We start from the raw sequence: 23,361 nt of genomic DNA on the forward strand, positions 1-23,361 counted from the left end.
TATCTATACACAATTTGTGTTTTTGGATGAAAACTTATCTGCCTAATAGTACCTGGTACACAAACTGGTACAGGGAGGAGATGATTGTAAGAGACCATGATTGCATGCAGTGATTAATTATTACTTACATGTGTAGCACTCGATATGAAGAATTATAGGGATAAGAAGAAGTTTTATATTATTTCGGTCATGCGTCAGAGCTGGATGTTTCCTTGCTGTTCCTAGTATTCCGTTATTTAAATGAGCAGCATTCTGAACAGAAAGAAATACATCAAAAAGGTATTTTTTAAAATAGATTCCTAAAAGTTTTATTCTCTGGCTAAAATGTGGTCATATGAGTGGGACAAAGCCTACATGCATACCTCGGCCCCAGGTGTAGCTGACAAACCACCTTTCTGCGTATGGTATTACGTCTGAGAGTCGTTAGGGGAGAACTTAAGTAGGTCTTGATAGTTGAATCTAATGAAAAAGCATATAGTAGCATACCTTTAGTGTATGATTACCTAATGATTTCTGCATATATCTATAGTTTCAGGTGATAGGGTCATAATACTTGAATACTGAAGAGCTGGTAACGTAACCAGTAGTCTGTCAGGTAGATGTAGATGGGGTTAGATCTGACAAAAACACATATATAGGCAGATCTATAAGTATTCTTCATAATCCTAGAGATGGTACTTTCCGTACTATAGACTATTTTAGACAAAACCTGTTCTTTTAATGAGTAGACTGCCTCATCTACCACCCTGAGGGTTATTTAGGTAGGATAGTGAATCTGAGACAGCAAGGGTTGCTCCGATTTACAAATTTTCCTCATTGTGAAACCGTTTTTGTTTAATATGAGGTAGTTGTGTAAGACAAAAACTGTTCCATGAAATAGTGCTTACACTTATGGGCTTACTTCGTTAAACTAAACATGGTCACTTAACATGTCAGGAGATAGCCATTTTGAAACACGGAGAAATTGAAAAAGTAGTTCTCTACTTTAAGATATGAATATATCATATACCTGAATGGTGTATAGCAAGGAATACCACCAAGGGTCAAGGTGGCGCTGCGTTCGAATGGTAAGTCTGAAAGAGACATATACACATAAAGGTTTTCCTAACTGCTCGCATAGTTAAACATATGCATTAAATAAGTTGCGATGTTTCTGTACATGCAGTCACGGGGCTACCATGATTTTGGTGATATAATTACCCAATTGAATAGAAAAGAATAATAAATAACTGAAAAAATGAAAAATGGTACCTGGTGTTTAAGCTGTATTGCTAGACCTCGGGCCAGATATTTCTAATTGCATGTTGGAGATCTAGAGGAGACATACACATGATAAATAATCCCAGCTATCTAATTGTATTATGTGAGACATATGCTAATGGATTCTTTAAACAAACATATGCTAGGACGGGAGTTTGGAATTTCTAATTCACATCACTGTCTTAGAAAAACTACACTGGAACGATTATGTAGACATTCTAAATCGCATCACTATCTATAAATCACAGCGTGATAAAGCGCTTACGTTGTAACTTGCAGCTGAAATCCTGCGATTATATTTCCCTGATTTGGCCGACGAGAACATGTGACCGAGATTCGTTAATGATCTATTACTTTCTCTCTGTGTCTGTTTACTTAAGCGTGGTGCCGCGTTTTACAATATGTAAAAGAGAAGTAAAAAAGGGGCTGTGCTCGCATCAAAAAGGCGGCTTGCCAGTAGATTTAACTTTTGCATTTTGCCATGTGTTAAAGAAGGCTGTGCTCGCAATTTCCAAGCGGCTTACTGGAGAGTGTGGATACGCAGTGCAGGATATGGCCCTCTCTCATCTGGCGGTGCTCTGAACGCCGGCGGCAACGTCCGGAGTAGTAAACGAAGTGGTGCGGGATTGCGTCATTTATATAGCATGCTCATTGAACACAGGTGTTATACGGTAATAAACACCGACATAGGACTATGTTTTCTAACCTCGCATGGACATAGAGGTTATACTGCTGAAGTGATAGATGGATAAGTAGTTATATGGGAAGTATATAGGAGGAAAGGGGACAGGGTGCTGGTGTGGCTACAACTAGAGAGGCTCTGTGGATGTTATGTGTTATATATCGAGATGTTAGGCTTAGGATATGGGTTCATCCAAGCAGAAAAGGGGCACAGAGCAGAGAAAGCACAATATACTCAGGGCAGCAGGATCAGCGGCAATCTCGCGGCAGCAGCTGAGACCAGGACACACACGGGGCCGTGCGGTGAGTGGAGCGACCGGTCCTGCGAACAGGGTCAGGGTCAGGGCAGACGTTCGTCGGACGTCAGAGCGTTGGATATTACAGGTAGAGTATTTACTCCGGAAGGGGTTTGTTTTAGTGTTACAGGCAGGACTAAGACGTTATCAAGAAGTATTGAATATCATGCTTTTACCAGTAATGCAAAGTTATGTGTGGTTCAGTGCCTTAAGGCTTATGAAGAATGTATTCGGTCGGTAAGTGTAAGACGGAGACCCGGAGACCCCTATCCCGTGAACACCCCCACACACCTGTATCACCTTCCTTCCCGCCAGGACTGCAGCGCCGCGACCATTTCCCCATGACAGTAACGAGCATAGGCGCTGCAACCATGTCCAACGGAACTCCGCCTTCCTCTCTCTTGCAGGAGCCAATCAGTGACTTTCGACCACAGGAAGGACAACCCTCTAAACCCGGAAGTTCCAACCCCGTGGCAGCGTCAGAACAGGTAAAAGCCGAGAGCTGGCAGATGACCGACGTTGGAGTATCGTACCAGGACACTCGAACCGGAGCTGGAGACGGAGACGAGGCAACCGAAGAAGACGTGTGGACGGAGGATTGGTGGAGACCCGAGGAGGTGGCTGAAGATCGGCCGTGACTCAGCGGAGAGTCACGGCGGACCGTGTGAGTACCGTAATTCCACCTGAGAGCTCGCTAGGTGCTCGTTGTAGATACTGTGTATATATCCTGTCCCATAGGTACTTCGTCTCACTGTATATTAGTTGTATAGCACCACACTGTGTGAAATTCCCGCCCGTCACGACCTCACTTGACTCGCTCTCACCCTACCTCCCTTCTGGATACCGCCCCCCTTTTCCTCACAGTCATTCCTTTCTCTCCCTCACTACCCGGCTGACGGTGGAAGCATTGTATAGAGTTCCCGACCAGACTAACCGGTCCTTTCTCTGTCTCTTATTTGCCCTCCGAGGTACCTCCCCGACGACGGACCCACCAGACGAACCTGAAGAAAGGAACTGGACCCAAGCCCTGAACCCGACCTCGGATCCCTTACCTGGACTTTATTTCATTTGGCCCGCATCTTGTGTTATACCTTGTATTTGAATAAACAACAACATCGCCCACTATATCCGGCCTCCTCGCCTGCTTTTCCAGCCTGCAGTCCGCCCACCATCACAGTAAGACTGGAAGGTTCGACACAATTATTGATTGCATTGCAGAAACCTTATAAACCTGTGTCAGCGGCTACAATAGCCAGGTGGTTAAAATCAATTATGCAAGAAGCTGGTATTGATACCCAGAGGTTTGGAGCACACTTTGTTCGTGGTGCAACGGCATCCAAAACCTTTACGTTGTGTTCTAATATTCAAGATATTATGCGATCTGCTGACTGGTCTTCAGAGTCTACATTTAAACAATTTTATTATAAACTGGTGGGTGATATAGCTACAGTTGTTTTCAATAAGTGTTAAACTAGCATAATCCAAAGCCTCCAGTCCTGTAATAGAATAAAGAATTTTCTAGCATTCGCGCCAAGAATTTACACTTCTATTAAGGACACGGAGGTAAGGATTATCCCACCCGGGTATATTACAGTATTTGTAATACATGCCCACCTGTATGCATTTTATATTCTGTTTATCAGAATTTACGAGTTTTTCCTATGTTAATATTCATTTTCAGGTTCCGAAAAGAAGCGGGAATAGATGTACTTCTGGTTGAAGAAGATGTATAACGAACCAGTTTGGTTATGGTTCTTCCACGTTGGAGGATGACCGTTTCAACTTGATTAATGTTATGGGAATAAACAGTTTGAGCAAAGAGGATCGGGAAAAGGGAACAGTGGCTCTTATAGGGTCAAATAGGAAATGATGTATGACAAGCATCATGGGAAATGTAGTTTTTTGGTTTGATAAGTTTTAATTAGATGCTGCGAGTAGCAAATAAATAGAAAGAGGAGCATAATCCTCACCTCTGTGTCCTTAATACAATTAAAAATTCTTGGCGTGAATGGTAGCAAATTTTGTATTCAACCATAGATTTCTGCTAAGTAAAGTTACATATGAAAATCAAACATGGTTTTTTGATTCCCTACAACACTTTCCCATTCTTCATATCCTTCACTGACTTCCCATCAGCGCAAGAGCCCAATCTGACTGCATGCATTACTCATAAAATCCTCCACAACTTCACTCCCTCCTACCTGAATGAAAAACTGACAGCCTCTGTCTGGAGCTCAACGGGGATTAGGAAACGCCGAGTCTCTCCTGCTCGAACCACTGACCATCAGGTACAAACGCTGCATGATAACAAGCATTCTCTGGAAGAACAATCAATATGGCTCTGGAATCCCCTCTCACCACCCAGGTCAAACAGGATTACTTTAGAAGCCATCCCAGAGTCATTGCATGATTATCCAACTACCTTAGAAGTCATTTACACGTCATCAGACATCATGAAGCTCTTGAAGTCATCAGCAAGCTGCAGAAGCTCAGCCTGATGATTTGAGGATGACTTGAAAATGAGTATCTGATGACTCTAGTCAGACCCCCTAGGATATAGCGGCATGGATTAGCAAATTTAGCGGCACAAAAAAGGAAATTTAGTGGCACAAATATGGAAATTTAGCGGCAATTTTGCGGCATTTTTTTGGGCCATTTTTCCTACAACAAACACAGATATCTTTGTTTTTGAGTTATTTAGCAACATGAAGCTATGAGACTCTATTGCTGCTGCTTTCTGTCCCGAAGGGAGACAAGAGAAGGCACGAGCGTACAGGAGATGTGCTTACCATACGCATGTACATCTCCTGTCCCCGGAGGCTGGCAGCGCCTTCAAACTCTTTTATGCAACAAGACTTCATGGGGTCATGTATTAGCCCATTTTATATCCTTACTAGGGAACCCTCGGATTTCAGATATTCCAAATAGCTTACGTTCTAGTCATTGAAACATACAGATGTACTCAAAAAAGTAAGCACATTGTGAACATCCACACAGAAAACACAAGGAGAGCAAAAAAATCACGCTGTCCCTCTCTCTCTCGCCGTCCCTCTCTCACCATCTCTCACGCTGTCCCTCTCTCACCGTCTCTCACGCCGTCCCTCTCTCTCTCACCATCTCTCACGCCGTCCCTCTCGCTCTCTGTCCCTCTCTCCGTCCCTCTCGCTCTCTGTCCCTCTCTCCGTCCCTCGGTCTCTGTCCCTCTCTCCATCCCTCAGTCTGTCCCTCTCTCCGTGTCTGTTCCTCTCTCTGTACCCCTCTCCCTCCCTCTGTCCCCCTCTCCCTCCCTCTGTCTCCCTTTCCCTCCCTCTGTCTCCCTCTCCCTCCCTCTGTCTCCCTCTCCCTCCGTCTCGCCCTCTGTGTCCCTCTCTCTCGATGTCCCTCCCTCTCTATGTCCCTCTCCCTCCCTCTCTCTCTCCCTCCCTCCTTCTCTCTGATAGGTGTGCAGCTATCCAGCCGGCCTCATGGCCGCCGTTCGTCATCCTAATCTCAGTTAAACCCTCTTTCCTTTTCCACACCTTGGCGATAGCGCTCTCTGTTTCTGCCTGCTGCTACATCAGTCTGTTTTACGAGCTGAGCAATGCTTGCTTCCCTCGTGCACAATCCATGTGCTGCACACGTCTTGTGTTTGTGGTTTGGCGAGGGACACTGGATGGTTGTTCCATCACTGCATCAGAGGTGCCCAGCGAACGAGTGAAACGTATTGCGACAATGTTTGCTGCCTGCGTGATAGAAAGGAGTAAGCAGGCTTTTTTTTTTTCTTCAACACAGAAATATGTGTGTATTGTAGAAAAAAAATAGAACAAAATGACTGTGAACCATTGTTATAAAATGTGCCGGAAATGCATTATTTGAAAAGCTTAATAGAGAAATTAACAAAGATGTTTGAAGCTTGTATAATTACCTAAAAAACAGACCACACCGTCTCTGCCCAGCTTGTTTTACGTATGTGATACAGAACGGGACAGTTTTCGTTTGCCTCAAACGTTGTGGCATTGTTTGCCTTCTGAAATAAGCTTCACTCCGTGGAAAAAATAGCTCGGAGTAAATGCCGTTTGCTCTATTCTGATTTTCACAATCATATAGCCTCTGATACCTTCGGGTCGAGTTCACGCTATATAAAGCCCCTGCACTCCACCCCCCCCCCGTACCTCCCCCCGCCTCCCCTCCAAAAAAATCCAGACCTACCTGGTGCCTATACCTGAAGCTGAGACACAAACATTTGGCACTTGTGAAAATAAATATATTTAGCGCTATTTTTTATTTATTGTGAAAATCAGAATAGAGCAAACGGCATTTACGGCGGATTTCGCGGGCGTTTGGGCAAATATCGCGGGATTTGCGGCGTTCGGCCGATTTCGCGATTTTTTTGCAAATCACGAAATCGCGATATCCTGGAGGGTCTGTCTAGTAGGCGTCATTATTCGTGATGATTTAAGGAGGACTTGAAAATTAGTATCTGCTGACTTCAGAAGGTGTCATTATTCCTGATGATCTGAAGATGACTTGTAAATGACTCTCCGATAACTTTACAAGATGACATTGTTCCTGATGACTTTGGGGTGATTTGAAAATAAGCATCTGAATACTTCAAAGGTACTATTGTGTTTTCAATAAGATGTTTTTGCGTCTGGTGATTTTAACAAGAATTGTTTGTCTATTTAACCCCGTCGCTGCGGCGGCTATTCCGCCGCAGAGCTAAGGGGGTGGGGCGGCCGCGAGCCGGTTCCGTGCTTGTGACGGAACCGCTCCGTCACGGCTCGCGGGTGAGCTGTGCTTGTGACAGAACGGTTCCGTCACGGCCCCGCCCGTTCTTTAAAACGTCAGCGCAGGCGCGAAATTCGCGCCGCGCAGGCGCGGCGACAGGGCCGTGACGGAACCATTCCGTCACCAGCACAGCCCATCCGTGGCTCGTGACGGAATAGTTCCGTCACGAGCATGGAAGAGGTTAAAGAGCACGTCCACCAGTTTGGTTTCAGCTTTCCAGAAAAATGCAAACTGTTGGATGATTGCACAATGAATTGCAGATAAACGTCTGACCTCCTGCAGCTGGGAGCCCCAAAACCCAAACACACCCTGAACTCCCAAATTAACACTTGCACCCCAAAACCCAAACACACCCTGAACCCCAATATTAGCCCTGGCACCCCAAAACCCAAACATACCCTAAACCCCCAAATTAACCCTTGCAATCCAAAACCCAAACACACCCTGAACCCCCAAATTAACCCTTGCAATCCAAAACCCAAACACACCCTGAACCCCCAAATTAACCCTTGCACCCCAAAACCCAAACACACCCTGAACCCCAATATTAACCATTGCACCCCAAAACCCAAACACACCCTAAACCCTAAAATTAACCCTGGCACCCCAAAACCCAAACACACCCTGAGCACCCAAATTAACCCTTGCACCCCAAACCCAAACACACCCGAAACCCTAAAATTAACCCTGGCACCCCAAAACCCAAACACACCCTGAACCCCCAAACTAACCCTTGCACACCAAACCCAAACACACCCTAAACCCTAATATTAACCCTTGTACCCTAAAACCCAAACACACCCTAAACCCCAACACTAACCCTGGCACCCCAAAACCCAAACACAACCTGAACCCCCAAATTAACCCTTGCACCCCAAAACCCAAACACACTCTGAACCCCCAAATTAACCCTTGCACACCAAACACAAACACACCCTGAACCCTAATATTAACCCTTGTACCCTAAAACCCAAACACACCCTAAACCCTAAAATGAACCCTCGCACCCCAAACCTAAACATGCTCTAAACCCTTAAATTACACCTGGCCCCCCAAAACACAAATCCACCCTCAACCCTAAAATGACCATGTACGCCCTAAAATCCAAAAGCCCTACAAACACCCAAACTTTTTATGAATGCGGAATGCCGGGAGGCGCTGCTGTGATATGATACTTTCTGTACCCCCAGGCTGCACTTCCTTCATAGAGTATTTCCATAAACACATAGTTTAGTGGAATCCGATTGTTAGACTCTTTAAACAACTGCGGACAGACCTGCTCATGGCCCGAGAAATAGTCTTGCAAAGGAAAACAAGCTTTGTCGTCATGGTGACTGCCGAATTCACTCCATCACAATACTAAAATACATTTTAAAAAAGCACAGCTGCCTCGACACAATGCCAAAATCACCTACTGTAAACCATCAGCCTCCCGGCTGGCTGGGACTCGAACCACAGGTCCTCAATGGAGAGCAGCTCTCGCACCTTTTCATATACCGGAAGCCGGTGGAACCTCTAGCAAAGGCTACGCACATTGGGAGCGCCGAAAGTGACGTCATTGTTCTGCGGCAAGAACGAAGACTAGCGTGAGTGCAATGGCCATTAAAGGGACAGGTGGATTGGCATCGGTCTCTTTATTTTTCCAACTCCACTTCCTTCATCGATTCCCGCGTATACTCAGGTAAGTGCTGCAGCTGTTAAAAAGGAGCAGCATCGATCCTCCGCTCTCGGTCCCAGCTGTTCAATTTCCGTCCCAGACCAGCTTCCTCGTTTTTCGGAAAGCACGAGTTTTCATTAAGGGGGCAAATTCAGACGCAGCTCCCTGCATGTGTGTGCTTCGTACGTGTTATAATTAATGCCTGCGTTGCAATGTGTGTGTATTACATGTGTTTGATGTTTGTCTGTATCAGCCGGCCTGCTTGTTTAATATGCACCTTTTGTGTTTGAGCATGTGTACTTTTGTGTATGTGTAACGTAGTGCGTGCTTTTGTAAGTTCTGGAAAATTGCAAAAAGCCTAAAAAATTTGTTTACAGCAAGTTCTTCGCCGTAAGGAAAAATAAATTACTGCCCGTGTATTGTAGGTCCCATGTTGGTTCCAAGTGCACCTGCGTGTATTCAAGATTCTCGACCAAATGGAACAGTATTCGATCTACTGAAAAGTTGTCAATCAAAGAAGGCTAAACACATTTATTTATGTGAATATTGTATATTGTTTAGCATTACTTGTGTCCTTGCAACTTGGAGTGAGCTTTCATTACTAAATGAATGTGTGCTCGATTGTTGAATCCTGGTCACGTTCCCCAAGCTGTGTAGTGTGCAGAGCAGCACATCTTCTAAAACACTGGCAGTTTTCATGGTTGCGTTTCAAAGCATAAGGATAAATGCTTCAAATAACTTAGCCGTTGTAATGCTGGTTCCTTATTTTGTTTGCTATTTGTGTAATATGTTGTGGGTCTAGTTGTTAACTGTTGCAGTCAGTTCCTATTGGTTGCCAGGCGCGCGGACAGCTGTTATGTCTGGCAGGTATAAAACTGACGTCATTGGAGTGAGCTGTCACACGCTCTGTGACTCCTTGTTGTTACGGCTCAGGCCACAAGCTCTTTTACCTTACGAATAAAAATACATAAAGTTCATTCCTCTTCTTCTGGAATTTCTTCATTTCGATTTCACTACATTTATGGCGACGAGGACGGGACGGACAAGTAAGAGCTTGTGGCGGAGATTTCTTCGAGCGGACTAAACCTTATTTCGAGGCAAGTGTCTACTTTCTTTTACATTTCATGAAGCGTTCTGATGGTAATTCGCATATTTTCTATTTTCGAGCCACGAATTCAGTCGGTGGAGTTTTCGACGTCCTTCATTAAGGTGCTGTGTGAGGAAGAGTATTCGGATTGGTGTAGCTGCACATTCGCACTCGCTAGGCTGTGTAAAGAATACTTTCAGGCAAGTTCAGAAAGCAGTTTATTGTCAACAGAAGCGTCAGCGTGGTGATCGTGTGTTTTCTGTCATCTTGTATTTCCACAGCGTTGAGGTAACTGAAATGCTGTGACGCGCGCCAAAGCGTCAGTTTCAGTTAACAGGATTTCACGGCAACCGTCACCTGTCAAACCGCCTCAGCTGAGTAGAATTCAGTGACGCAGCTGGCACGCTATCGAGTCTGTGACGTAAGCGACGCGACGCCATTTTGAAGCCGATTTCGCTTTGAAAGGCACAGTGTCACCGTCGTGTTAACTAAAGGTACTGACAAAGAATCAAATTTATATTCTGTCGGCTAAGTCTACATTCAGTTTCACGGATGCCACGCTAAGTAATAATTCAGCGGTCAAGGGTTAAAAGGTTTATGGAACAGAGAATTAACAGTCAGTTTCACGTGGGACATGCAAATTAGTAATTCAATGGCCAAGTAATGCTTATAGTGTTTGTAAAACTTTCACTTCGTGAACTGATGTGCACGCAGGGTAGGTAAATTAAATGGTACATGTATTGTTCATTTTCACTTCGTGAACTGATGTGCATGCAGGGTAGGTAATCAAATAGTACATGTAGTTTCATTTTATTTATTCGTCATAGCATCATAGGTGTGTACAAGGCTCTTGTTTTAGTAAAGCACTTATATATTTAGCATACAGGTCTGCCAGCAGCGAATGCATTTAACAAAGGTCGTATTCAAGTGCTTTGCAGAACAGAAGGTAAAATGTTATATGTGTTTAGTTAAGAAACGGAATTAGAACGTGTCTTCTTTTAAAAGTGAACCACATTTCAACTTTAACGTTCGCACTGTATTATGAGTAGAGTGTTTCTATTCTAATTAAGTACATAATCCAGTGTCACAATTGATATCAGAATTAAAATAGAGCCAGTAGAGGATAATATAGTCATGTCAAGTGAGAGTAATTTCAGTGCCCCGGCACATTTTCTAGAAGTGCCCGGTAAACCGGTATCAAAATGGAAGATATGGTACAAGGCTTTCGAAAATTATTTGGTAGCGATAAATGGCAAGAAATTTGACGCTGAACGAAAGAAAGCTATTCTTTATGGACTCTTAGGAGTTGCAGGACAGGAAATGTTTGAAAGTCTACCAGAATACGAACCTGATCCAGGACAATTTATTCCTCTCGATGAGTTCCAAGAAGCAGTGAAGAGACTGGAAAGGCAGTTTGATGAGGAGGAAAACATAATGGTAGGAAGACATCGATTCGCTATGAGAAAGCAATCGGAGTCTGAGAATGTAGAGGAATATATTGGCAGTTTGAGAGTATTGGCTACCAAATGTGGATTTGGTGACAGAGTTGATGAATATTTACGTGATCAATTTGTTTTTCATTGTCATGAGATCAAAATTCAGGAGCGTTTGTTAGCATGCAAAAATCCTTCTTTGTCTGAAGTCGTAGACATCGCGAAGGGTATTGAACGTTCATTAGAAGGCAGAAAAGAGTTAGCCAGGGGAAAAGAGGAATCGTGTTCTAGTGTGTATTATGTTAATGACAGAAGAAGAAGAGAATATGACTACGCAAAACCTAACAATTCTAACTATAATTCTAATTCCTCCCCTGCGGTATGTTTTAGATGTGGTTCCCTAAACCACAAAGCTGATTCCACTAATTGCCCGGCAAGTAAGAAAAGGTGTACTAGCTGCCTAAAGGTAGGACATTTCGCAAGCGTTTGTGGTAAATTTGACCAAAAGTACAACGGAAGAACAAACATTAATGTGCTGGAAGATTTTGATGAGAACATGTGTTCCAACATTGTTATATAACCTATCCCTCATGTTCATTAGTGTCCCACCTCTTTCCCCCTCCAACCATTACCAGCTTAGTAATGTAATTTAGTTTAATTTTCCAACCACACAAGTGATCTTAGTGTAATCATAATTTGGCTTATAGGACATATTTCATGCAGAGCAGAAAGTAAAAGAAAAAGTAGTAGTAGTGTTCTTTAGACTAATGTATTCATTTCAAACCTAGAAATCCAACGGGGCTAAGAAGGTATTTGGTGAAGATGGAAAATATTACTTCTGAAGCAATTCTTCTTGCAAGAATCCCTAGAGGTTGACGTTCATACGGAAGAGAACAACAATATCCTTATCGTCCTACACACAGTTGCTGCGCCTATGATAGAGACTAATCCACCCCCCCCCCCCTTCAAAATACTAAGAACTTTTGTAGAAGAACGCCAGCTCTTCTGGGACATTATTTGCACCTTTGCCGCCAGTAAAGAAACAGTGCATTTTAATATGTAAGAAAAGGGGATGTGTCCTAAGTCAGGTGTATGTATATATGTATATGTATTGAATCAGATTCCCTCCTACACAGCGGGGAACTTAATTCTAACCAGGCGGGGGTAGTATGACTTAGTTGAAGGTTCACACTGTGATTTTTCCCCATTATGAACTTCACTTTTGGGTTCCAAAGTAATTGTTATTTATTATGTACTTAGAAGGGACCAGGAGTTTACTTTTTCCAGCATCATCCATCCTCTACTGTTACATGTAAAGTGCATTAATTATCTACTTATTTTTCCCATAAAAAGGGAGATGATGTGGGTCTAGTTGTTAACTGTTGCAGTCAGTTCCTATTGGTTGCCAGGCGCGCAGACAGCTGTTATGTCTGACAGGTATAAAACTGACGTCATTGGAGTGAGCTGTCACACGCTCTGTGACTCCTTGTTGTTACGGCTCAGGCCACAAGCTCTTTTACCTTACGAATAAAAATACATAAAGTTCATTCCTCTTCTTCTGGAATTTCTTCATTTCGATTTCACTACAGGTTTATGTCCTATTTAGGAAACATAGTCCGACGCATTCCAACATCTTGCAATATCTCCTTTCGCAAAACAGGCTATCATTCTGGTTTCGTTCCATGTGCATGCAATGTTTTTAACTTGTTTGTATATATTATTGAGACAGGGCCAATTACGTATTCCCTGTTTGCGCTAATTTACCTTGACCGCTAAGATCTCCGTAAAAATGAAGCAGGTCTTGTTACATCTGCCACTATCGATCCCAGCCATATATTATCCAGTTACAACCTGACCTACTGCTAAAGTGCAGAGGGATCGAGCCCTGAGATAAATCACATTTCTCTCTCTCCCTGCATTAAGGTGAAAGCACGCACAAGTTGCAGTAACGCGTGCCTTCCCCATTGATTGAGATCTTATAAGAGGTTTCCCCATGCCCTCTTCTCGTTTGAACTGCGGGTACTGCATGTGTCAACGAGGTATGGGATCCCTTTATGTTAAATTGCATCTCTTACCAAACTTCCAAACACCTCTGGCAAAACACTTGTAAGGTCCCAGAGGGGAGACCTATTGGCTATGCCAATGCTTTTGCTTTATGTATTTGCCATTGTAATGCCTTTTGTTTCATTTATAAAGCCATCACATATTGCACAATTAACTTACAATACTACTAGCAAAGCTAATATCTTTAGCTTATGAAAGGTGAAACCTATTGCATTTTTAACGCTTGTCCTTTCATGTTGGGGGTGCCGGTGGGCAGAGGGTAGCAGGCATCTGACTCTCTATGCATCTGTGGGGATAGGTAACTTGATTTCCCGTCACAAACCCCAGTGTGAAAGTTCACTTATTGATAGTTCTTCTATTTCTCTCATAATGCCTCTACTTTGCTATTACTATTTGTCCTGAGCAGCAAGACCTAAGCATACACTCTGGCTCTCCGAAAATAAAGTTGATTATTAGGTAATTTCTTCAATGGCCTTCAGTGAATGCCCAAACACTTCTTTGTAGTCCAAAATCTAGGCATATTAGATAGAAATTGCACCAGGTCAGTGTACTTTTTGGGGTGCTTTTCTCCAATTAAATCTGTTAATCAGTTTGATATGCTTCGTATTTTACCTCTGAAACTTAAACCACACACAAACTAATTCCTGATTTTTATATCTAGCAGGACATAATCAAGGCTTCATTCAACGTCCTGTTTTTCACTTGCGATCTTTCTGTGTGTGTTCGAAAAGATGGTGACTTCCTGCTTTTGTACAATCCCGGGGAAGTTCTTTGTAAATGGCTGGTCGAAAATGTAGATGAAGCTGGTCGGCCAATCACCGAAGAGAGAGATTTTAAAGCTACGATTCTGTTCCAATCATCTGGTAAGCACAATAAGTAAACCTTTATAATTAGTTTGCAACTGCAGGATAACGGTACAAATTACCAACCTGTTTCAGTAAAAACCTACATTTGTGATTAATCCAATAATGGACAGTAAAAATGAACATGCATGATCCGACATATACCTTGGATTGCTCTCCAGAGACAAATGTAACACTTATGAAAAGGACTGAAACGTTTAGCTTGTGGCACTACTATAAGGCAGCCATTTTTGGATAAACTATTTTTATTTAGGCAACTTTTTTTCAAGAGGTTCAAGTTCAGGCTTACAATAGGTACTGTCTATTAAGGAAAACTTGGTTATGGATAGATTGTACATTTGTCCTTTATTATCAATACCTCTTTATTTATATATTATGGCTAGAGCATGAAGATATATTGCAAGTGGTCAATGTGTTCTTTTCTGTTTTGAAGTTTATATGTAAATATATTTTTTTTCTCTTGCTTTTTTTTAGTGAAGAAAAAGCAGATGTTAATGGACTGTGGCAATCGGGGAAGCAATGGTAGACTTAAGAGGGTGTTACGCGAACTACAAGAGGAAGAAATTGCAGAGAAAAGATGCAAGGACAAAAAAGCCAAGCAGGGTGGACTGGATTGTATAAGAGTTGGTAACAAAGCTCATGCTGAAAGCACAACTTCTCAGCCTGGTGATGCAAGTTCGCGGATGAATTTGCAGAAACTTGAAAACCTGGCCCTTTTAGCAGGGGTGGCTAGTGTCCTTCATCAAAAATCCACAACTAAAAATGACGCATCAGACCGTGAAAATGAACTTGTCTTGGAGTCCCCGCTTAAACCCAAATATCAAGGACAAAAATATGCCCCCCTTTCACCACGTCATCCTAGAGTAATCAACACTCATTCTGAAAATACAATGGGGCCATTCTGATGTAATCAATAGCCATCCTGAAGCTGTCATGGGATCATTCCAGAGTAATCCACTTCCATCCTGGAGTGGTTGTAGGATCATCCTTAAATTAGCTAGAACCCATCCTGGAATAATTCTCCCTCATCCGGAAGTTGTCAATTAGTATTCGTGGAGTTGTAAAAGGTAATCACTCCCTGCCAGTAGAAGTCATCAGAACACCATCCTACTGTAGTTTTTGTGATGAGTCTAGGTTCGTCATCACATTTACATTTTTTGTCCTACAGGCATACTTCAGGATGGCTTGGGATGACTTCCCCAGATAATTGCAGGAATAGCCTGACTGTAATCATCAGATGAGTCCAGGATGATCTTCCTTTTTGACATGGGCAGCGCTTCGCACAGCCTCTTCTCTGGTCACGACTCAAAATTCTCTTCTTTGAGAGAGACTTTGGTTAAAGTGGGGCTCGTTGTTTGCATTTCCTCTGTTGATTTGATATTCTATCCTGTTACGAAATATCTGTTCTTTCTGCTCCCTTGGGACTTTGCAGCTGTTTTTTATGACTGCTACCCAAGTACTTCTTCGACTGTAGCATCCTTGCTGTTAAGAACTGTTTGATCCTTTGTTTTCCTAGTGCTAATATGTTCCTTTTTGTTTGTTAACCAGAACGTACTTCCTGCTCTTTTGTAAACCGCTATAATGTCTTTGGGACACGTCCGCGCAATATAAAATCACATAATAATAATACGTAGTAGTAACAGTCCTGAAAAGGCTGTCCCTCTGGGTTTTCATTGGCTAAGCAGTTGGCGTGTTTATTGTTTTGTAAACACTGCACGTGGGCAAAAAAATCCTGCAGCACAGCAGAAAGCTGCAAATAACTAAGCAAAATCTACAGGCTGTACGGCTACCTGAAAACCAGTAACCTACCGCATACATCAGTTGGGCTGGCAAGTATGCTGGTGGTCTCCTGCTAACTAGATCTTAGCCTTGCGAACAATTTCTCTTGAGAACCAGGAATACAAGTTTGTGAGTTGGGAATCCAAACTCTTAACCACTGCGATGCCTTACTGGCTAATGAAGACTAAAACAATTAGATGAACAGGAGTATCACACTATCACATACTTTATGTTACGGAGTACCGCTGCCCATGGTAAAGAACGTGTACCAGAAGTGGAAGGAATTTAACTTGAAATCTCGAGTCCTGCCTATAGCACTGAATGTATACTTCCATATTACTCTACTTTTGGCTTACCACATAAGCGGCAATATAGTGTTTTGGTAGCCTGAGATAGTTGTGTTCTGCTGACTAGTTTGTACGGAAAACATCCATATGGCTGCGTGAATGAAAATAATTAAAGGGAAGTTTGTCATTTCGTCACTACTTACACGAACTGTCCATAAAATTCAGCCAAATAAGAGTTGTCCGTTATTGATCTCTGACGAACTGCATTTGCACTTCCGGAACACAAACAGCCTATCCCATGGCCGAATACAGCGTGGAAGTTACCTGGCAGTGGGAGGGATCCGATGTGTAAAGTGGCCTTGGATTGGAGTATAGTCGGCACGTCCGCCAATCGTAGGATGCTGCACACTATTTCGACTTGCTAACTAGCTGTGGACGGTGTCTGACGTAACTCTGGTAAACACTATTCCAGCCGGTTTTCACACAGTTCGAAGACTGCTGGTATTGGTTGTATGCGAGGGTGAGGCAGTCAGAGACCAGCAAAAATTAGAACCGGTTGGCGAATGATGGTCGCCGGTGTTCTAACTAGATGATCTTCCCCATCGGTTTGATCTCCCTCTACGTCGGAGGGGAGATCACAAATACAGCTGTAAGCTAACTATCTCCACTCCCCCGTCTGTTTGGTCTCCCCCTACGTGAAAGGGGAGCTTACAAATACAGCCTAAAGCTAACTAGCTCCGCGACCCATCGGTTTGTTCTCCCCCTACGGGCCTCACAAATGCAGCTATAACCTGCTTTGTTTTTGCCTAATTACCTGCTTCACAAGCCAGTGGGGATGCTAATGTTTTTGAAAAAGCATTATTTGACTTTGATAAATTTTGTTCTCCAAAGGTTTGCATAGGAATCTCTAGGTATAAATTCTTTCAAAGGAAACAGTTAAGTGAAGAATCTGTTGACAATTCTGTTTCCTCCCTTAAAACACTAGCCTTAGACTGCAAGTTTGGTAATCTACAAGAAGATCTGATTAGAGATCAGGTTGTTATGCATTCATGTAATGAAACTATACAAGAAAGGTTGTGGATTAATGGTGATGAAAATTTAGATTTTGTTGTTGCCATTGTTAGAAAAGCTGAACTTTCGTGTAGGAGTGCACAACAAGTTAAAGGGAAAGATGTTTCTATAAGTAAGGAGATTGTCTCAAAAATTAACTCTAAATATGATAAGTGTAAGGATTCTTTTAAGAAGAAACCAAATTACAATGTCAAAAATAATTCGGAAGAGTTTAAGACCAATTTAAAGTGTTATAGGTGTAATAGCAAATCGCATCTGGCTAATAACAAAACTTGTCCCGGTTTAAAACAAAAATGTTCGAATTGTGGACTGTCTGGGCATTTTACCTCTGCTTGCAGAAAAAGCAAACTCAACCAGAAAGTCAAATGTATTGAACAGAGTGATAACAGTGAAGATGATACCTTCTCTTGTGACTCCAACAACTGCTCTTTTGTTCTAACTATCAAAGAATCTGCGATCTTAAATGTCAATGATGATGTAATTAAGAAAAAGCCATTGTGTGACATGGTTATCGGAGGGGTTAAAATTAACATGTATGCTGACTCTGGTTCAACATACTCTATTATATGTGAATCCGTGTGGAAGAAGTTGTTTGTAGATAGATTGGGAAGTTTTTTAGAAAAGAGTGACATCAATCCTGAAGGATATTCAGGAGGAAGAATAGATATTTTAGGTTTTAGAAAATTAGTTTTCAGGTTCAAAAATAGGGAATGCATTGCTAAACTTTATATTTCTAAGAAAGGTCCTTCAGTTCTTAGCTGGTTCGATCTTGGCAAACTTGGTATTATTTTGAATCCAAATAGTCCAAATCCAGTGATGTTAGTGGATGAGCATAATGGTATTTCAGCTATGTTGTTAGAAAAATTTCCAAATGTTTTTTCAAAAAATATTGGGAGGTTAACCAGTTTCAAACATGAAATTCGTTTGAAGGAAAATGCGTGTCCTAAAGTGCACAAAGCTAGAAATATTCCTTTTGCAGTTCGAGAGGAAGTCCAAAAGGAATTAGATGCTTTAGTGAAAGAAGGCATAATAGAGAGGATTGAATCTTCTGAATGGGTTTCTCCCATAGTGGTTGCCAGACGGGCCAATGGCAAGGTCAGACTTTGCATTGACCTTCGCCATCTTAACAATAATATTGTAGTGGATCAGTTTCCTCTTCCTCGCATTGCTGAATTGTTATCTTCTGCTGGTGGTTCCAGATTTTTCTCTACCATAGGCTTATCTGCTGCCTACCATCAGATTGAGCTTAGTGAAAAGAGCAAGGATTTAACAGCTTTCATCACCCCATTTGGGTGTTTTAGATTTAACAGGATGCCTTTTGGGTTGGCGTCGGCTGCTGCCATCTTTCAGAGGGTGATGCAAGATATTTTAAAGAACTGCAAGAATGCTGTCTGTTTTCAGGATGACATCTTAGTTTTCAATGACAACAGGGAAAATCATATTTCTGCTTTGGAAGATGTGTTAGGTGCATTGAATGTACATGGTCTTACCATTAAGTATGAAAAATGCAAATTTGGTGTTCATTCTGTTAACTATTTAGGCCATGAACTGTGTGAGGAAGGAATTAAGCCTAAATCTGATTTATTAGAGGCTATCAAGTCTGCACCGCATCCTAAGTCCAAAGATGATGTAAGGTCATTTTTGGGGTTAGTTGAGTTCTATGCTAGATATGTACCTGATTTTTCTTGTAGGACATTCAATATAAGACAACTAATTAAGAACAGGGTTGCCTTTGAGTGGACGGATGAGTGTGAGAAAGAATTTTGCGATGTAAAAAATGCTATTTGCTCTGCCAATGCTCTTTCTTGTTTTGACCCTTCTCTACAAAATATTATCACCACAGATGCCAGCTCAAAAGGGCTTGGCGCAGTTTTTTCTCAAAAGAACAAGGATGGCAAGGAGGTTGTCATTGCACATGCGTCCAGAGCTCTTACACCTTCAGAGGAGAAGTACTCCACAATAGAGAGGGAGACGTTAGCGTGTGTTTGGGCTTTGGAGCATTTCAGAGTATTTATTTGGGGAAAAGAGTGTACATTGAGGAGTGACCATAAACCTTTAGTGCGGTTACTCACTACTGAAGGAATGTTGAGAGCTTCAGCCCGTATTGCACGTATGTCCATGCGGTTGCAGGATTTTATCTACGACATACAATATGTTCCGGGGAAGGAGAATGTTTCGGCCGATTTTTTTTTTTTTTTTTTTTTTTTTTTTTTTTTTGTCTAGAATGCCTTTACCCATTCAGGAAGATTTGTATAATGAATGGGATGACTTTGAAATTACTATGATTCACGATGAAGGTCCTATCCCTATTGATCAGACTTTGTGGTGTAAAAAATTTGAGGAGGATGGAATTTTGAAAAGTGTTGCTGATTACACTAATACTGCTTGGCCAGATAAGAAATACATTAGTTCAGAGCGTAAAAGTTTCTGGGAAGTAAGATCTGAGCTTTCATATAATGAGTGTGTGGTTAAAAGAGGTGAACATTTCATTCCACCTGTTGGTGTGAGGAAGACTATAGTGTCACAAAGTCATGAGGGTCATAGTGGTATGGTCAGAACTAAACAGCAAGTCAAAAGTTTGTTCTGGTGGCCAGGTATGGATTTGTTTATTGAACGTTTTGTCAGGGACTGTGTTGTTTGTGCAAATTCTGACAAGTCTTTGACCACTCTTAAACCCAATATGAGCGGGCAGGTTATTCCAGATAATCTTTGGGAAACCATTGCCATGGACATTATGGGTCCCATTGGTTTAGAATCTAAGTATGTCATTGCGGCTATTGATGTGTTTTCTAAGTGGCCCATTATCAAGATTGTGGAAAGGATAGATACTGAGTCTGTTTTGTGTTTTTTAGACCCGGTATTCACTGAAGAAGGTTTGCCGGTTAGACTTATTACGGACAATGGAGTTCAATTCAATTCAAATAAGGCTAAAGATTATTTTTCTAGGTTAGGCATTGTGCATTCAACAACTTCTCTGTATAACCCTAGTGGGAATGGCGTAATAGAGAGGTTTAATAGAGTTTTGAAAAGCGCCATACAGTCAGTGGGAAATGAAGGCAAGAGATGGGAAGTAGAAGTCTTTAAAAAAGTGTGGATGTACAGGACTACTGTAAATTCCATGACTGGATATTCTCCTTTTGAGATCATGAGGGGAAGACTCCCTAGGACTAAAGTGAATCCGTCATGGTTGATTAAATCAACCTTTTCAGGTGTAGATTTGGGTAAAGTTAAAGAAAATCTTGCTCGCACTCATTGTAACAACAAAAAATACTTTAATGAGAAATTTGGTTCTAAAGTTGACCCAATTGTGGAAGTTGGCATGATGGTAAAGGTTAAGAAACCTTGGAAGGTCAAAAAAGGAGAAAGTTCTTTCATGGGTCCTTTTGAAGTGGTTGAGGTTCTTGAAAATTCTGTGAGATTGTCAAATAATAAGGTATGGAATCTCAACAGGATTGCTGTCCTTAAATCAGATAAGTCTATTTACAAGAAATTTTCCACCGTGAACCATACTGATTATTCGTTTTTGGATGAGAATTTAGGTGAAGGTACAATTTGCAATAAGGATGGGGCAACATCTAGTTGTTCAAGTGTGGAAAGCAATTCTAGTCAAAATATTGACATTCAACCTACATCTGTCAATGACAGTGAATTGTCTTTACAAAAAAGACCCATGAGAAAGCCTAAATGGATGTCAGATTTTATTGTTTTTGTGAAGGGGAAATTAGATAGTTAGTTTTTTTTCTTTCCATTATTGTTTTTCTTTTGCTCTGTTTTATAAGGGTGGAAGGTGTGTTGTGTATGCTTCTGAGTCATGCACGCACGCTCTTTCTCGCGTGCTGTTTCTCTTGCGCGCTGTTCCCTCGCGCATTGTGTTTCTTTGAATAACATGTTGTTGTTTAAATGTGTTTCATTACTTCATGGCACGATGTGTTATCGGGCCGTTTCACAGTTAAGATATGTAGAGTCAGTTGCTGTATGCTGACCGATGCATTAGGATGTGTCACTGGGAGATGCTTCCTTTTATCCACGAATAAACTACATCTTTTCTACTAAACCTTTGTGATCGTGATTCAACAATGCCTCTTATGGCATGTGTAAAGTTGGCAATTTTTTACTTTTTTAAGCAATAATTGTGAATAATTGTGAATATATTTTTGTATGTAGCATACACAAGGTAAAGGAAAATGTTTGTTTCACCAATTCTTTGGTTTCTAAAGAATGTTTAGATTTTGACAAAATACGTTTTTTTTGTTAGAATACCACCATTTTTTATAAATATACAAATATGTTTATACCTACATATATGTTACAATACTTATAACAATGAGAAAAATGAATCCAGCAAAGTACAATTAATATGCTATTTGTTGATAAATTGAATACTCCTATTTTTGCGCTCCACTGCCTCAACCTGTGTGCTCCAAAAACTAAGGAGGGGGCTTTCAAACTATGCAACTACATGTCTGAATCATGGTTGCATCTTCTGTTTTGTTGTCCCGCCCTTGACGCTCCCAGAAGACTTCCTTTTAAAAACCATGGGGCATATTATCAAGGCGGGCGATATGAGATTATTGCCGCTTGTGCAGCCGTTTTCGGCCGCAAAGCGGCGATAACTTTATCGCCCTATTAGCAAGCTGTCGCTAACAGCAGTTAGCGACAGCTTGTAGGCAATAGCGGCCGGTTTGGGGCCCGCTCTGCATGTCAGCGATATTTATCGCTAATGACATGCAAAGTGTGCGTACCCAACCGTTAGCGACTGAAAGCCATCGCTAACATCGCTATCGCCTATTATCAACGCAGGCGTAGCAATGGAAATATTCGCGCTAAGCGCGAATATCACCAAAACCTAACACCTGCTCAAACCACTTCTTAGCCTGTATGTAATGAGAGGTGGATATTCAGGCTAAGACCCTATTGGCGTTAATGTCTGAATATCGCTGGATTCCCAGCGATATTCACGCATTTTGCTGCTATTGCCGGATATTTTATCGCGTTAGAGATAAACGTTGCTAATAGCACGTTATCTCTGCGATAAAATCCGGCGCGGCGATAAAAAAAATATCGCTAAGCCTATTTAGCGATAAATATCGCTAGTTGTTGATAATATGCCCCCTTATATTTAAAAAGGGGCATCAGTACATCTTGTGAGGCATCTGCTCTATGCTTTACTTCCCCAGATTTTCAATTGCTTGCATGGTCTGGAAAATAAGTGAGACTCCTGGACAATCTGCTTTCACTGTCTTCTTTCTGCACCCTATCAGTCCCCCCCGCCCTCCCCAAAAACTTAGCTCCGACTTTATTTGCACTTTGCCATAGCGTCTATGTACCAAACTATTTTATCCTTGGTTTTGGAAACCAGTCACAAGATTACAATAGTAACAACATAACTGCATCGTCAATAATATGTGTATACATTTAAATATTAGAAAACAAAGATGGATTGCACACAGCTAGCCCCTCCTCCGGATCGCCCCTCTGCACTCTGGTATTTGTAGTGCGTGAAGTATGAAGAGTTGACACAAAGTTCGTAAGTGGTACACCAAGGTTGGTGTAAGTAAGTACTTATTGTTCACAAGATCTCTAGACCCGAGGCATGGCCAATTTTAAATATTGATGGTTTGCTTTGTTTATGCTTTTTAACGTTGTAACAGCGCTATAATGACATTTTATTGCATTGGTTTTAATTAACTGCAAATTTAATAAACTAGAGTGCCATTAATTTGATCAATTATAATTTTTTTTAAGCACTTTATAAGTCTAGCGTGAAGCACTATGTACAGATTGTAGCAGTTGTATTTTAACACCTTTGCTGCTAGGGCCTTTCCCACCCCCTCATCCCCCTGTTGCTCAGCCTTATTTTGTTTATTTGTTGTAGTTTGCACTTAGACCCCTGTACCTTATCTCCCCATAAGGTTTTTTAGGTCTCGCCTGTCCATGCGCATGCGCATCGAGCAAGGCGAGAGTATTGCGAGTTATCCACTCTTTGGCAACACTGCAAGGAATCGTGGCGATTCCTTGCAGTGCCCGTGACTTTTAAGGTCAATGCGCATGCGCATTAAGCTTATGCGCATGCGCATTGACCTTAAAAGTCACGGGCGCGTGCACGTCCGTCTTTG

At 41.9% G+C, this 23,361-nt stretch overlaps 1 protein-coding gene across 4 annotated transcripts in view; it reads right to left on the minus strand.

Annotated features, from left to right (window-relative positions):
* The window catches only part of N4BP2 (NEDD4 binding protein 2), a 1,381,310-nt gene extending 1,372,775 nt beyond the window's left edge, over positions 1-8,535 (minus strand). For 2 of the 4 annotated variants that reach the window (XM_086963958.1, XM_086963954.1), the window contains exon 1: positions 8,420-8,535. The gene's annotated coding sequence lies outside the window, so the exon portion shown is untranslated. Of the gene's footprint in view, positions 1-128; positions 253-362; positions 460-1,009; positions 1,074-8,415 lie in introns of those variants that run through there. The other 2 variants (XM_086963955.1, XM_086963956.1) reach the window with 2 other exon arrangements.
* Positions 8,536-23,361: the final 14,826 nt, after the last annotated feature.

Source organism: Lissotriton vulgaris, chromosome 3_2 (genome assembly GCF_964263255.1).
Source record: "Lissotriton vulgaris chromosome 3_2, aLisVul1.2, whole genome shotgun sequence".
Taxonomy (NCBI): Eukaryota; Metazoa; Chordata; class Amphibia; order Caudata; family Salamandridae; genus Lissotriton; species Lissotriton vulgaris.